The 18,830-nt window shown below is 28.6% G+C and overlaps 1 protein-coding gene across 2 annotated transcripts in view; it reads left to right on the top strand.

Moving 5' to 3' along the window:
• Positions 1-18,335: 18,335 nt before the first annotated feature.
• Positions 18,336-18,830, top strand: part of LOC114124433 (integrator complex subunit 3 homolog) — an 81,909-nt gene continuing 81,414 nt past the window's right edge. The window contains exon 1 of one of the 2 annotated variants that reach the window (XM_050205571.1): positions 18,336-18,503. The gene's annotated coding sequence lies outside the window, so the exon portion shown is untranslated. The remainder of the gene's footprint in view (positions 18,504-18,830) is intronic. The other variant, XM_050205570.1, reaches the window with a different exon arrangement.

An 18,830-nucleotide genomic window follows, 5' to 3' on the forward strand; every position in this document is an offset into this window, starting at 1 on the left:
TCAATACCTATTTATAGGTACTTGTTTCAAAGCATTTTTTTCTATTAACATAAAATTTTTCAATAAGATAAAACTCACGGGAAAGGATAAAGATGGTTTAAACTGTAGCACCTATATTTTTAATTATTTATTTCTTGATTTAAAAAATTATTTTTACAAGATGTTTAAACTATTTCTATAATTATGTCGTATATTAGTTCTCAGAACAGACTAACATCGATTTAAGTTAATATTGGTAATGGCACCTACGTTTTTGTGTTAAAAATTACGGGAATTACGTTCTGTGAATGATATCAGCTGTACATTTGATTTTTGATTCTTCTGCTACAGCACATATTCAATAATATCACATAGCTGAATCCTATATTTAACCCAGCTACCTCATACCATGAGATGAGGAGGGTAGAGAGGTGAAAATGGCTTAAAAAATTCATCGGCACGTACGCATGACAATAATATTGTGTTTCGTCACCAATTCGTTTCCCACGGCATTTTCGTATACCACGTGTTAAGATTTTGGATTGGTCTGATGGCCAGTCTAGATCAAAGAAAAACAATGTGGAACTTATAGTCAGAGTAATGTGTCTCGCTTAAAAGTAAACAGTTTTGGCAGTGTCGAGTAGAAATATTAAAAATCTAGTTTAACCTCTATGTAACAAAACCTCTTCTGAAACATAATTGTAATGATTTTTTTACGTTACATAGAAGTTGTTATTTAAAAATATTTCTATTAAAAAAAAAAAAATTATTTAATGAATTGATTCTGTATAAATATTCAGCCTCCCAAATACAATGAATTTTATCAAAAGAGTTCAACAGGATATCAGACAATTTTTAAACAACAAAAAATAAACAAATGTTAGAAAATACATAATATAATTGTAATGTACAATATGAATTTTTGTATTTTTTTGTTACCTTAATTAATTTTTTATTATTATTTGCATAAATTTCATACATTAAAAAATAGACAATAGTATAACGAAGTTGTACAATATTATAAATATTTTCCTTTAAACAACTATAGCTGTTACTATAAGTATAGGTAATTATTTTTTTTTCAACAAAAAAAAGCTATTATACATGAAAAATTTTCAAGCATTTCTAAACTAAACGATCAAAATCTAGTTTTATTCATGAGAAAAAATTAAATTTATTTATTTTTTTTTTTAGTTATACATTTTGTAACAGAGAGGTATATTGAATAATTATTATTCAAAATTATTAAAATTTATTACCAATGACGCGGATTGTGTGTGTCTACAGTATACACTAAAGTGTAGAGCGACTTTGCACAATATGTGCATCTGAGTGGAACGGCATGGCAGTTTAGTGATTTTCATGTTGCCTCTGTAAATGTATAGCATCAATCTCTGTATAGTGTATAGACACTGTTTAAAAGCGTTAAGAAATCAAAGTCACATAAACGTATACAATATTATTGATCACTAATTATAGTTTCTATTTCAGTACAGATACTACAAATATACATTTGTCAACTTACGAGAAATCGACGAGTATTGATAATTTTGGTTTTCGGCGTCATACAATAATAAACAAACTATTGAACCCCCGACCGCACTCGTTGTATACGCTCAAGTTATATAATATAATGCATATTACGATATTATTATAACAATGCATCGATGTTCGTATAATGACGAGATAAACTACACAATACGAGTACAATCAATAATCTCCTAGTTACGTGGAAGTTAACGAGAAATTAAATTAAATATTAATTAACCATACTAAATGTTAATACTAACATACTAACGTACTAACGTACTCATATCCAATTAATGAGATATTCTAATAATAGCCTTATTTATTATAATATATTTGTATTTATAGGTTTCACAATGTAAAAGTATTGATTTTACTTTATCAATGACATACACGAAAAGGCTATTATACGACAATAATTATAATAAAGTTGTATAAAAAAATGAATTCCCAACGCCATAATAAATAGACTGTTTATACACGTATGGAATCTAGGTAAAAAATGAAAAAAAGATATATACATAGGTAGGTTGTCTAAAAATATGGGTGTATTAAGAAAGTAAATATGTTCTCGTGTTTATAACCATCGTTATAATATAATATTAAATGATTCTTTTTAGAGAAGATTCAGAATATTATTAGGAAAATTGTTGGTTTTTAGAATTATTATATTTAAAAAATGATTTTACGTTTTTAATAGATCTAAAATAAAATGTAATAATAATAATAAAAAGGGTATACAAATCAAAACAACTTACATAAAGACAAAATGATTATGTCTAAGTAATAGCAAAAATATATACGCTGTAACATTGTACGTATATCATTGTATTATATACATATTGGCATTTTCATAACATAAATATTAAATTAATTAATTTTAAATTACCGCCTATTCACAACTTTTTATATAAATTTATATAACTAAATATTGATATAAATAAATATATATATATATTAATAAATTATATACAAATTAACTATTATAATTAATGCATTTTTTTTTCGGAAAAAATTACATTAACTTACAATGAATGTGTTACAATATAAATTTATTTACTTAAAGTTTAGATGAGTGGTGCAGTGTGGAAACACTGCAAACATTTTGCAGAGAGTACTAGCTTGTATAGTGTTACTCGAAAATCATCTAAGTTTTAAACAGTAGTATAAATAATTAATTATTGGGTAGGTATTCGTTCAAAATTTGATTTTTATGAATCATATAATCTGAAAAAAATTCTGTTGGGATATCAAATTAAAAATATTCGTTGTAAATTAAAACATTAAAAATATGGGCAAGTGGTTACCACTTTGCTGTACACTATTTACCCAATGAGTCATTGTAACGAATGTGTTAAATTGGAATTTAACGATGTATAATTGTATATGAAAAATAATTCTGAGTGCCAAGCAGAGACGGTCATTTGGTATATTAAAAAGCATATTTTATGAAATTATGTGTTTTTGATATTTTTATTCAAACAATTTGTTTAATTAATACTTAATATTGTAATTTTATGATAAATTGATTTAATTATTGCTTGAGCCATTTTGTATATTTTATATTATTGATATTGAATTATTTTTACTTAATAAAAATTGTGTATATGTATTTTTAATATTTTTTAAGACATAATTTTAACAACTTACAAATAATCTTGTGTTAATTTTTCAAGCTTTTTTATGTAACGAACAAAATTTTGTTATAATGATAATTATCAAAAATGTCTCATGCTTATAAATAAATCAAATAGTCTCAAATTATTTGAACATTTTTATCATAAATAAAAAATAATCAAATAAACATTTTGTAAAAATGTCATCTATCTATGCTAGGATTATTTTTTTTTGAATTAAAGCAAAATATTAAAAAATTTTGAGCAGGAATAGGTATTATACGAGCGAATATTCAATATCCAATATCCTACAAATTTAACTTTAAACGTTCATAAAAAATTAATGTACTTTTCAGTAAACTTTTTTTTAAATATTATACCTAGGTAGGAGAACTTTTGATAAATCTTGTGTTTAATTTTTAAACATCTGTATCCAGTGAAAATGTTTTTATCGTTATTTATAAAACAAGGAAAATTTTAAATGTTTATAAATAACTCGAAAAGAGTCAAAATATTTTGAAAATGTTATTATGAATACTGTATACAGTGTAATGTATAGTATAGTAAAAAAAAATTAAAATGTTTCGTGTTATAAAAGAGTATGAATACATATTACATTATAATATATAGGACGAAAACAAAAATATTGTCTTAGGTATTTTAATTGTTTTGCCTACCAAAAACATGTTGGGTTATACAATGCAAATCGTATTTCCTTTTTACCTCAGCCTCCGTTAGTTTTAGAAAAGTTCTTCTAAATAACTAAATTCCAGATTTTTGATATGATTTTTTCTTTTTTAAATGATTTTTAAAAATTTTAAATTAAAATATAATCAGTTTGAAAAAAAATCTGGAACATAGTTGTGTAAAAAAAACTTCTCAAGTTTATTTTGGTGAAACAATCATGTTTTTCCAACTAACGAGGGCTGAGAAAAATAGGTATAAAAAGTACGAAATGTTTTTACGGTCGTATTTTGTTACCAGAACGTCCTCTTAAGTATACCTACCTCATCTAATATGAGGGTATTTTTTTTTTTTTTTTTTTAATTAAAATTGAAGTGTTTTGATTATAACTGAACAAGTTTGAATGATAAGTAAAAATTATTTCGACCGAATATTCTAGGAAGAATGTTACTATAAACTGATATGCTACTTCATATTTTGAAAAATATATTAAAAAAACGTCACATTATATACAATTGAATTTGTATAGTTAATATTAATGGAAATAAAATTTCTATTATTACACTATTTAATGATATTATTTCTTATATTAGTATGCATAAATTGTTTTAATATTAAAGTAATACATTTCTGGATTATTATTATTATTATTATTATTTATTTTTTGTAGCAGTAAGAAGTCGATAAATATTCCTTTGATAAAGTTGAACTTACTCTAGGTTACTCCTAACTAAAAGCACATTTTTCAATAAACAAACAGTAAACTGCTGTATGAGACAGATTAATTAATTTAGGGAATCGATGATCCTTCAGTTTGGTTGTAAATTAGTTGTATGTAACTTAATTTAGGGGAATACAATGGATATTCTCTATTGTTCATATTTAGTTGTGGTGTTTAGTATACATCTTCCTTTACATAAGTCAGTTGAACAATAGTTGACTAATTCATTAGAATCTTGTTGCCTTGTGTCATAGCAGAATTTTAAAACGTTAACACATAGTACGTAAGTACAATCTCCCGCAGAATTAGAATATTATTATACCCATACAATTTACATACTATGACAACATTTTATCAATTATTTTATTTTTGAGTCATCACATCATAAAATGACGTTTTTAAATTACTAATATTTAGATATAATCAACTTTAATAATAATATGTGTTTGACTAACGAGGGACATATAAATCGTCAGCTTTCTATCTATTATAATAGACAATGGTGTTATAACTTGTACTTGTAGCCTGTAAGTGTACAATATATTATAATATTACGACAACAATATATTCAAACATAATGTACATTTAGTCAGAAGGTTATTATAGTTAATGATCTTGAACATTGTTATTTGTTAGTTTCGTAAATGTTGAGTGTACGCAGGTATGTATAAAGATATATGGCAGCACTACAATATTAATAAAGACGACAATTACTTGTACAAATCTCCATAAATCTGCAGCGCTAACTTACAATTATAATATTATAAGTCCGTTGAAACTACATTGACGAGAATATCATTTTAATAAGTGTCGATACCGGATTTCAGTGTGGCCAGAGACGGTGCCGGGCAACTGATTTTTTTTTCTCTTCCTATAAGGCAATGATTTATCATTATATTTGAAAAACGATTAGGTTTACGCGGAAACGGTCAACATTTTGTCAGAAAACAAGCAATCGTTTATATTAATCCTTTTTTTTTGTTTTGTCGGCAGCAGCTTTGTTTGATATCCACGTTCAACGGTTCAACCACTAGGAAATTCGGAAAACGACCTCGAGTACCACCCGCGTTCAATTTCCAATCTGGAAGGTCGCTGAACGAGGCTTTTTGAGATTTCTCACTGCGTGGTGTATTCGCGTATATATAGTAATATATAACAGCCCTTGGCCAAAATATAATAAATGGTACATAAAATCAATATGTGTCCCGCTCCGCTATCGACAAAATCTGAAATTCTGTTGAATCTGTATAGGTATAAATGTGTGTATAACATAGGTAATATGGATACGTATTACACTATATACGCATCACGTACGTGAACTTAGCGCCGCACGTGCAGCACACTAACACGTTATGTTTAAGCCCATCCTGCGAATTTGTCACATCAACGCACGAACGTCAATGGGAATGACGGTAAAAATAATACCATAATACCGTATACCGTGTAACATACATTAATGATGCAGGTGCAGTACGCCGATCGACCGTGCGTGGATGTAATATTTATATTTATACATAATATGCATTTATAATAATATGTAACACACACATTATAATATTATAATGTCCGTCCGTAAAGTTAGCCGTTCGAATTAAAAATGTATATTATCAAAGTTTCCTCAATATAATTAGAAAGTAATTTGTAAGTACAAATTTAAAATTTATAAGTAAAACTTCGCTTAATTTATCCCCAAAAAATCAAGTTATGCGGGCATCGTATAGAACTTTTTGGACTAGAACCGTCGTGTACTGTTTGAAAATATTAGTAAGCACGAATTCAAAACGTCTGGATCACTCGAGATATCGAGAGAGCGGTATCCTGCGCACAGACATGTCCCGAGGATGGTCACTCGGCGCATAAATATACAATCTCTCATAACTCGACAGGATCACTGTGTGGCCTATCTGAGTCGAGTGAAACCGAAAAAAAAAATTCCTATACGCGCGCTAAAAAATCGTCGAAAAAAACCGCGGCTTGTGGGAACGAACGCGTTTTGAATTTTGGCGGCCGATCTCACCGAATAAGCGACTGCTGATACGAGGACACGGACGTTGTTGTCGTTCTATTGCAGTGTATACGTCACACACAGCAGCTGCTGATGACGTTATTAATTATTATGATCGTCGTCGCATCTCGCGCGCGATAGAATTGTCGGGTTCGGGTTGGAAACGCGTCCACCCGGATAATATGCGCGCCTATTACTCCGTCACGTATCCGTATAATAATATAATAATATTATAATGAACAAATGCGCTCTGCGTAACAACAATAATAATTCTTAAACGCGTATACGGTAGGCCAGCACGTCACACGGCCGTTTCCCGCTGTGTGAATATAACCCTCGAGTCCCGGTGGCGCCAGCACTTCACGCGAGCACTATACTGCGTATAGTGATACGCAGTACGTACACATAGGTTGTACGTATTATACACGATATGTATATATATATGCCTATATGATTTATATACACGCGTGCACGTTGATAATATGTATATAAATAATAATATTCGGTTTGTACGTAATATATCGTATAGTGCATCGGCGGCGGCGTCATCGATCCATTCATCATTCGCGCCACGGCGGCGCGTCCGCAGATTAGATTTAAGGCGCTGCCGAATATTAAAATACACGGGCGACGCACGTATAAATAATTTAATATCGCCGCGTGATTGCTGCGGAAACGTGCCACGAGCCATTATCATAATGTAAACGATAAAAACCGTTTAGCATAATAATAATGATAATAATAATTATAGTCGTAATAATGACGATAATATTATGACTCGAGTGTGCGGCGCGTATATAATACGATTATATAATTGTTTTGGAAATTGGGATTTTTTTTTTTTGAAAACGCGACTAGGACTCGCGTATAACGTTCTAATGTCGTCTCTGTCTCTGGGTCTCGGATTTGCGAGCGACATAAACGTTTTTGAAAAAATTACATTTTTTTTTATTTTCTAAAAAATACTCAAATAGTCGCTTTAAAAAACGTTTTGAAATCGTATTTTTATTAATCATACAATCGTGTTAATATTTTGTAAAAAAAAAAAGAGAAAAAGAAAATGTATTCAACTGTATCGTTTAATAAAACAGACATCGTCTGTGTTTAATCAACTGGTGGTCGGGTAGCGATCCGGTCATTATAGGATAAATCCATGACTCGTGTTATCTATGTATCAGATTTTCACATGTTAGACTACAAAAATTCCATATTTTTATAACTTAATTTAAGAAAAAATTTGTTGTTGTCGTGTTCCAATAAGTGGGTAAAAAAGTTATGTTAAGCACATGATTACATCTTTATTTCATTATTTCTATACTTATAATATAATTTACTTGAATTGGAAAAAAACATTTGAGCTATATAGGTGATTAATTGTTTATGTAGATACATTATAAGAGGTATGCTCATCAGTTGTGCGAACCTTCAAATAAGTTATTGATATACATATGATTTCAACAATTTAACATCTTGTGTCATGGAGTAGGTACCTAAGATGTTAGTTACAGACAATATAAATGTGGTTATATCTTGGTTTAATTGCTTTTTTAGAGGTATTGTAATAAACATAATACATATTACATAATAAAAGATTAAATATTAAATGTTTTAAATAACGTTACAATAAAAAAAATTAAAAATTAAATCTGGCTTTTATCTATCTTATTTTTTATAATGTTAATATTTATTATTTTGTATTATTTAAATTGTATAAATAAAAAAATCACGTGGAACTTTTGTTTCTGGATTTATGTATTTAATATTCTTGTTAACGTCATCATATACTTCCCACTTTTTATGTCCTTTTTTATAGCATGCATAATAATGGCCAATAGATGTCCTGAGATGACTTAGTCTTCAACGGAAATAACCCACACCTCTTAACTCGTATATTTTGCCTGAAGCTAATAGTATCTGTGGTATGTATTTTTAGTGAGATTGTAGGTTGTGGAAGAGCTAGCTTCACTACTATAATTTAAACTACTATTTCCTGAAATAATAAAACAGCTTAATTTGTAAACTGTAATAGGTTTACCTAAATTAACAAGACATACCTTTCCAGTTTATTACGTCGACAAAAATATGAAAATCGGACAGTACAGTTTTTTTTGTTTTAACTCCCAGGCATGATTCACCATTATCATCGATATAACCACAATTAATTTTTTCTAAATCAATTCTAGAATAGATACTTCTGTAGACCGTTTAAATTTCCATTATTTAAGGTGTATAGGAAATAATCATTATTGGAACTGGAGTATCAATTGTTCTTCCTATTACAATACCTAATACCTACTACAATTTATAAGTCATAAGCTGTTGGAAACTCTTTCAACGCCGAATTAAATGGTATAGCTTGGTAGCTTGACCGTCGTCAAGCTCGGTCCTGCTCCCCAGTGAAGACGTATCACCCGCTGCTTTATACCACCGTACATCACCGACATAACGATTTCGCAGAGGACTTCTCGCAGTAAGTCCTCGACCGATGGTGTTGATAGATCGCAGTTTTTGAATGGGAGTTGTTGGAATAAAGTTTAATAACATCTAAATTTTCTATGGTTGATTATAGTTTGAAATCAAAAATGCAAATGAATTCTAACGATACGTCGCAGAGAATTTAGAATTTCTCCTAGATGACGGGTATAGCAACGTTGCAGTTAACCTTATCCTAGCCAGAATGTGTAAACGTTTATCATTCCAATCGGCCGACATTAGGATTTCACAAATCCGTTTATTTTTCAAAACTCCTTTACTTAATTATTGATATTTTATATTACCTCCGTATATATATAATATTTTATATTTATAGGATTTCGATTTTTACTCTGTACTCGTCATATACTTTCAGGTGGTCTTTTTCACCTTAAAAATATACATATATAATATAATATTATACTTTTTTTGATTGAACTATGTATTTGATTATTCGTAAAATTTTTCCAATAATAAAATGTAGGTATTTCTTTCAATAATTGAACATTTAATTCGATGAAGAACTTGTATGCGGATTTTGTATCATATTATTCATATTATATGATTTTGTACGGTGACTAACAATAATAATAGTACTTAAAATATTATTATGAAAATTCAAAATAATATACTTATAATATCGAAATTAGTTGTGTGAAAATGAATATAATATTATTTAAGACTATAGTAAATTAAATATATTAAATCAATATATTTTATTTGGAAAGTACCGTTATATAACTGCAAGAAGTATTAAATCTTTTAAAGTCGATTAATATATTATGCACTTTCGTTCGTCGGCACTCCGGTTCGATTGTTTGGTAACGTATATAACATTATAACGATGCGAATGTTCGGATGTTATTGACTATAATTGTTGTTTCTTGTATTATATTGACAAGTTTTTATAATTTCAAAAAATTATAGACGATTTTTACATTTTTAACCTAATACACGCATTGGCGAAGTTACGGGAGAGGTGTAAAGCCTCCCCTCAACATATTTTTTTTTTTTTTTTTTATGGTTATAACAAAATAAAAATGACGTTTAGTTTCACTAATAACTTGTAATTTGTATCATAAATATATTTTAAAACACCCCAGAAAAAAATCGTAACTACGCCATTAGAAATAATAAATCTTACAATAACATCATTGCCGAATAAGCAATTATTGATTACTATAATATACGATATTCTTGTTAATAAAATAAATTATTCTAGTACAAATAATAATAATAATAATACTCGTGGTGAATAATAGTGATTTATAATAGAATAACGTATAAACTTTAAACTATATTATAAAATTATACACACTTTTAAAACCCTTACACCCGGAGGCAGGTGAACCCTCTACCACCCGTTAATCTAACCCTGTTTATAAATTATTTTCAGTAAATATTTAGATGTTATTTCGTCTAAATATTTTTCAGAGTTTGCATACGCCAGAAGCGTTCAATCGTGGCAATAATACAATCATATATTTTATGAATTTTCGTTTATCTATAAATTATTTTAAACTTTTAAAATCGTTTGTGAACAACTATTTTCGGAGATATTGCAATAACACATTCTATCGAAGGAGAAAAAACTCATTTCTCAACTCTAGTTTAAAAAGTGTATTTTTTTTTTTTAAACATATTGTTTGAAAACTTTGAATATTGATAACTGATAAGTATATAAAATCAATTAAAAATTAATAACATACATTTACAATGCAAAATTTAGATTTTTGTTAAGATTTTTTAATCTGTTTAAGACTCAAGGCTAAGAATGGTATTTCCAAAATATCTTAACTATTTCCAACTAGAAAGCCATCTAAAAACTGTCTTAAAAATGAAATTTGTGAAATTTAAATTCCAATACAAGTTATGAATACTTTAAAAATACTAAAATTCAAAATGCTCATTATATTATAGAAAAATTGAAATATCGCAAAATAATTTATCGTATAAAGATAACGTTTTAATTTTAACTTTAATTGTTACAAAGTTCAATCTATTTCACTCTCGTCTCAAAATAACAACACAAAATTGGCTCAGGGAAATTGACTATGTTTTATTGTTGTACATGGGTCAGAGAGAAAACAAAAGATAGTGTGTTGACGTCTTATTAATAAAATATTGTCTTAATTCGTGGTATCATCCATTAATGGATATTTTCTTTTTGATTTTAGTTAACGCTATTTTCTTATCGTTTCTTATTTGGAATTGTATTTTATTTTGTTGTAGATATTATGTTGGCGACAACTCTTACATTCACCCATTGGATAGGGCTCAGTAATCATAACAATATACCAATAAAACGTCGCGTAAAAATTTTGTAAAATGTAAACATTTTTAAAGTGGTTAACGGTTAGTTGAAGGGTGGTGTGGGTGTTTCGCTCATCATGGGTCAGTTGGCATACATTTATTCATCCCCACAAAAAAAATAAAATAAATAAAATTACGTATATTTACATTGTACATCCCAATTAAAAAAAATATATATATTTCAGTTCTCAGCAGGAATCTTATGAATTCACATTATTTGTATTTTGTGCAAGATTACTTTACTGTGTTTTACATTAAAATAAAATTATTGTTTTGCAATAATTTATTTAAATTAACTTAAAGTTTATAGTTATATTATATTGACATTTTTTTATTTATATATAGAAAGTTATAAAGTAGGTAGTTATCTTATTATTAGAATTAATAAATTACCGTCATATATAAGATATCAACAAAATATATTTTAATGTTCCAATACCAAAAATAACATAATTATTAGGTATGTAAATTTGTATATAAATCGTAAGAAATGAATACATTTTAAATTCTAAATTCAACAATGTACAAGTATATAATAAATTGACTTAACTTATACTCATATCTGGTCTTGTATCTATCGTTACGTTTTAGAGTTAAAGCAATGCTCTAATCTTCAACTTTTTGTGTGTAATTTCTATGAGGAAATTGTTGGATTTAGTTTATACTTAATTAAAATTCAACTTATTTTCAAGGCTATTGACAGAAAAATGTCTAAAAAATCAATTGTGATTTTATTTTGTAATTTAAAAAGTAATATACATGTGAACTAAATATTTATATATTTTTTAATGGTTCTTTGCAAGTTTATTTTTACTAAAATAAAAAAAAAAAATTAAAACTATTTACATTGATTTTATGTTGTTTATAGTAAGTTATACCACGAATCTATTTATATCATTCTATGGTACAGCTGTATTAACACTTAGAATTTTACTAATGTATAATTATTATGATTTAAAGTATTATGTGATGTGTTTTAAAAAAAAAATAGTCAAGTCTACAGTATTATTATATAAAAATAATTAATAAATTAATAATACATGGTAATATAAATAAATTATAAGATATCTTTAGAAATAAAGGCTTTTATTCTATTGTAAAGTATCTACTTTCTGTCTCTTGTAGTCATAAATTCAAAATGATTGTTTAATCAATTTGTAAATTAAAATAGCACGTTTATTTAATTTATCTTGAATAGTCGAGTATGTTAAGTGTATGCAAAAGCGTGAGGTGTGAAGGTGCTGTGGACTTCCTTACTATACGTCGCGTCCCCGTTCATCTTCTTCAGGATCTGAAGTTCATAATAATTTGTCCTCGGACACGTTATTACGTCCTTCGAATTTTTTCGTTCCTGTAAGGTGTAGGTGCAATTGAATGAAACAGTGTGGTTATGATGTAACATTATAGTATGATTATATGTATTGGATAGATCAAATCCAGCTCATGATAATTGATTCTATGATTCCAATTTTTACACAATTAATCAATATTATGATTTACAATAGCTAGTCCACGGATTTTTAGATATTGAAAATATATTTTCTAATAGTTCTTAGAATTTATAGTAATTTGGTAGACATTATACATCACAATTTCTAACAGTATTAGGAATATTTTTTATTTACAGTTCTGTAGCTAATAATGATTTATTATTAATTATTTAATTAAAATAAATTATGAACATCCATTATTATTTTCCACAACCTACTCACTCAATAAAGAGGTATGCTCGAAGTTTATTCAGTACACCGAGTTCTAATTTTTTGTTAGAAATATTAACTGTCTAATATAATATAGGTACACAGTTTTAAATTTGGATCAGATCAATAAATATAACGGTAATACAATTATGTGTTTTTTTATGTCATACATCATATTTAGATTCAGTAAATAGTTCAGTCTTTAACTTAAAGTGTTTAATCCCATAGTTAAAATATTATTATACTTTAAAGGTCATAATAGTAAAACATTCTGAATAATTTTCAAAATACTTCAAATACCTAATCTAATTGGGTGGAGTGGAAAGTGGGAAATTGAATACAGCTCTGATCTATAATTGAAGTCGAGTGGGTCTTTGTAATGGATGAGTTAAATTTAAATCCATTGATACGTTATTGTACACGAAAAACGATTCTGAATAGAGACGGTCTATCATATTTGCCTATAATATCACTAATTAAATTTAGATATGTTTTTTGAAATATGCTATTTACATATTATGTTTTATCATTATACAATATAATCGTATTTCGGTTTGAATTTTATCAAAAAATCTGTAGTTATTAAATAATATATTATGTATATATTTATATTTATTTTATAAATATATTTATACCATATTATATTATTGTTATTAATTATCGAGTCAATAACACTTTATCGTATAACAATCTGAATATTGGTTCATGGTACAAATAGTTAATATCTAAAAAAAGATTTACATTTTTCGAGAATAAATAATGATGTTTTAAAATCATAACAAGTAATGAACATAGAAGGTTGGGTAGGTTAGGTTCATCGTATAAACATGTAATTTCGTCTAAATTTAAACTTCATATATAGTTATGTTTATTTTCAGATTTTTTTTAGTTCCGGTATGAATTACATAATATGAGAAATATTGTACTAATTTTTAAGAACTTTGACCCAACGCATAATTTTTGATCAGCATTTTTAAAAAAAATTGAAAATTGCTCATTCCTGTAAATATTTTGATAGTTATAAAAAATATAGAAAATAATAACATACAAGTTTAGTGGAATTTTTAAATTATTCGTTTTTAAAATACAACAAAACAACAAAAACCGTCGAGGAAAAATAGTTATGTAACCAGTGAATATATAATGAAGTAAAGACTTGAACTTCAAACGTTCATTAAAAATTAATACGACTTTCCGGTTGAATTTTTTTTTTTAATAAAAGTTGAAAAACTTATAAAGAAACTTCCATTAAATTTTAAAATCTTAGGTATTTTAACTACAAAATAATTTGCTAATATTCGTAATTTTTACCAAATTCGCAACTTCAAACATTTAAAAAAAGCATTTTATGGATTTACGCTCATATATTTTTGTTTTAGTTTATATTAATAAAAACTTATTAATAACTGGGTCTTAAACTTTCAAGATGTTTGACCGAGTAAAAATTTTTATTTTTTAATAATTAAAAAAAAAGTATTAAAATTGTTTCAAAAAGAGTCAAAATATTTTGAAAACTTTAAAAAACATAATAGCATAATATAGCATAATAGTTAATAATAAAATATTCTTAAAAATATAAGCCAACTGACCGTTTCCACTCAGAAAGGTTTTTCGTATTCAACGTTTTAACATTGAATTTAACACTTCCATTACCGCGACCCTTCGACGACTTTTATGTGGTAGAGCGATTTTTGCGGTTTTTTAATTATTCATACTGAGTATTTAATTATGATAGGTAATTAATTTTGATCATTTATGAGTAACCCAAACTCCAAAGTCAATTAAAATAAGCAAGTTTATAATATTAACATCGACCTATACAAGTTCATATTTTTTGTGAATGCGATCGATCTTCAAATGTTTAAATAACAGTCCAATTCTTTCCAATTAGACTGGGCTTAAAGTCTCTTTATAATTTTATTTACTCTCGAGTGTTTTTCTATTTTATAAATTGTAATTATGTCATTGTTTGTCGTTAAATTCTAACGTACAGCTACTAGCTAGGACTGTTGAAATTGACCTAATTTTGGCAACGAACAAAGTACGATGTCTAAACTATGCTGTACATAAGTAAACAGTTAGTAAACCGTTAGCTTTGAGTATATCCACGAAATTTCACTAAATATTTATACATTTATTTATTTACTACAATTTTGACTTTAAAACCTATTCTCCGGTTTTGTGCTTTCACTTGACGTGCTTACCGGTATAACACACACTTATTTTCTATAAGGAGTTTCTGCAATATTTATTGCAACATACATTACCAACTATTAAATATATATAAAAAAAAATCAAACGGTTCTCATTAATTTAATTCATAATAAAATAGTATAATCTATCAAATTTACCAGTTATCCAGCCATCCGCCGCCGATTTTGATAAGGTTGCTAAAACGACGACTCACACTTCTGTACCCAATAGTATGCGCCACTGGTGTTAACAAAACATTTTTTCAGATCTCGCTATTTATTCGTTAGTATAAATATAGTATCTGTAGTTCTGAACATAATCTGTTTTGTGTGTTATAACTATGGTTATAAATTATGACACGATTTCAAAGGAAAAGGTTTTTTTAATCCAACACTATATGACTATACGTATACCTACCCTAACTTGAACAGCTTTAACCTAGTATCCGGATTTAACCTTTAAATATTGATTATAAATGGTATATTTCTTTTATTATCTTAGATGCCCAAACATCAAAGACAGTATATAAAAACTCTTTCGCATATTATTCAATTTATGATACAACATATTTATATAATATTGTTATAGGATTATTTAACTAACGTTAATGATTAAATACTAATGACAAACGATGCCATCCTGGCTTTTGGAACGTATAGTGACCATTAGACTAGTATTATATTTTGAGGACTTAAAAAAATTCTTCTAAATAATACTTTTTTAAATTATTACCAATGTACATAAAATCTAATATTATAAAATGTTATTAAAAATGCTGTAATTTACTTAAATTTTGAAATAATTTTGATATTCATTTTCTATTTTTCTTTTGATATTTTACGTTTTTTTTTTTTTTTGTGTACTATAAACTTTGTAAAAATTCACTTGTCATGGAATTACCTACCTCTGAATACGTCTGAATTTATAAAAATTAGTTGATAATAAACTGATTCGAATAATCTAATTGTTTATGACCAATCAACATCGTTGACCGTTGCCTTACTATAATTTTTGACCCACTCGAAGATATATTTAGCAATGCTTCGATAATTTTTTTACAATTGATTTTTTCGTATTTACCGTTAAGTAATTACAAACTGCGGGGTTCCTGCAGAGCCGCATCCTACTCAGCAAGACACTCCTCTAATCCGGCCTTGTCATGATAAAGAATAATATGACTGCAAATGTACTTGCAATTGTATTATTATTATTTTTACTTTTATTATTATGTAATATATTATATAGATAACCGAAATTCAAGTCGTTTGATTACGAATTCACGTGTTCCTACGACATCGTGCTAGGGTAGATGACTACAGGCCTAATCGTAAGGGGTGAAGGTGCGTATCAATATGAATAAAGCCTCCGGTAGTTTATTATAATATTGTATTAGACCTGTACCTATCTATATCATTGGTGGATTTGACAATATTGCTCATTTAAAATTATTGTTTTTGAACTGTAATATTTACAGATACACTCAATGTGTATTGTATGATATAGAGATAAAATATGGAATGCTTTATTCACATATTTTATATCCCCTACCGCGATGTCAGTTCGTCATCTGTCCCGGTGCCGTGGTGACACGTTGATTCGAATAACGGCATGAATACCGTTCAGCAATACACATACGCCTGTGATTACATATTAATATATTATACTGTTATTCACTGTCGTTATCCGTTATTGTCAATATATCGTAGGTTATATAAGCATTTACATAATATTTTTATAAATATTTTTTGTGAAGGAGTTGTTCTGTAAAATGTATACTCAAATAACACGTAATTTACATTTTATTATTCGTATATCTGAACGGCTTGTAATAAATGATCGAAAAAAAAAATTGCTATTTTGCTATTGCAAATTTTAAAATCACGATAGTGGACGATCCTCGACCTAATTGTCTGTGTCTTTACTTGAATATTTATAAAAAGTAGGAAAAATAGCATTTGCTAATTGTAAAGTGAAAGTCGAGTTAAAAAGTTCATTTTCTTTAAACGTAACTTAATTATTTAATATCGTTATATCAATACTTAGTTAAACTAGTTAATAACCGTTGTGATGATTTGGCTTTTTCTCGTAATTTCGAAGAAAATAATACCTACGTTAATAATTAAAAATGATGTTTATTTATATTATCTATGTCTGGAAACTATAACTGATTAAAACGAATTTATTAATAATTGTTTTGTTTAATCTCGCTGTAATCGCTATTCACAATGATTTTTAATGAAAATGAACATAGTATAAATATTACTTAATATAAAAATATAGTTGACACAAACATACTGCATGTGACATTGCCTAAATCACTACGAAAAATTTGCAAGAAAGAACAGTAAGACGCATTGTTCACGACATTTTTAGCCGTAATTTAAAAAATTTTCAAGTTGCACGATCACTATGACGTGTGTAATGATAAAAATAATTATACTAATACACTCCTCTAACTACCTGAGTTGTGTTATTTTTCTCGAAATCAACTCAAACTTTTCGATTTAAATAATATCTATATATTGTTTGTTTGCTAAATTGACTTATAAACATAACGTTCCGGTAGTAGTAGACTCGAATTATTTTCGTTTTCGTCTCGCTTGCCCACCTTCCCACCTTTGTGTACACAATGTAAGTATACAATTAAACGATTACGCTTATTAAAACTTTTTCGATCCATTACCGTTACATCGGTTAACTCGATGACGGTGGGTATATATATATATTAACAATATTATTATTACGGTTAATTATAGTTATTTAGCGGCTATTATAATATCGCGGCGTATTGAAAAGGCGATGAGAAAAAACTCGTACGAAAAAAAAAAAAAAAAAAAACTGCGAAACAACAAAATCGAAAAAATGAGCGGCGAAAATCTTCGTCAGCAGTCTTCGGGCGGCGGATGTGGCGGCGGATGTGACGGGCGGCCCGATCGGCGGCGGCGGCGGTAGGGGTTACGACAATCTAGACGGCGGCGGACGCTCTTGGAGAGCGGTCGACCCGAGAGAGAACTTTTGGCTCGTCACCTGTGACCGCACTGCGGCACCACCGCGCCCCCGAGCTTGCGCGCGCCGCCCCGCCGCCGCCGGCCGTGACGAGCGCTCGACACGCGGCGGCCACGGCCCGCGGCCCCGCAGTACACGCTATCCCGTCGGCCGGCCAACAAATCGGCTGCTGTACGGGTGCTGCTCGGGCTGCCGCCGCTGCTGCTGCTACTGGGCCGCCGCTACTGCCGCTGGTACACATGTCACCGCCGCCGTTGTCGTAGCGCCGTGACCGACTCACGCACAACGTAAGCACACATAAAATACTATTATTCCGCCTAAATAAATATATACTTTTTTTTTTTTTGTTTTTTTTTTTTTTTTTGGAATTTTACACTCGACCGCCACCACCCTTATATAATATTAGGTAGGTATATTATTATATTGTTATATCGTAGTTCTATTATTTGTATACACATCGTACCACCGCAGGCCGTGTGACCTTCACGGCTGCTGGCGCTTGACCATCATCCGCGATGCACTCTCGCTCGCACGTCTCTCGCGATCCGACAGAACCTATCGTCGGATATATTTTTAATTTTTTTTTTTTTTTCGAAAACGCCAGCTTCGAGTAC

The sequence above is a fragment of the Aphis gossypii genome, chromosome X (genome assembly GCF_020184175.1).
Source record: "Aphis gossypii isolate Hap1 chromosome X, ASM2018417v2, whole genome shotgun sequence".
NCBI classification, from domain to species: domain Eukaryota; kingdom Metazoa; phylum Arthropoda; class Insecta; order Hemiptera; family Aphididae; genus Aphis; species Aphis gossypii.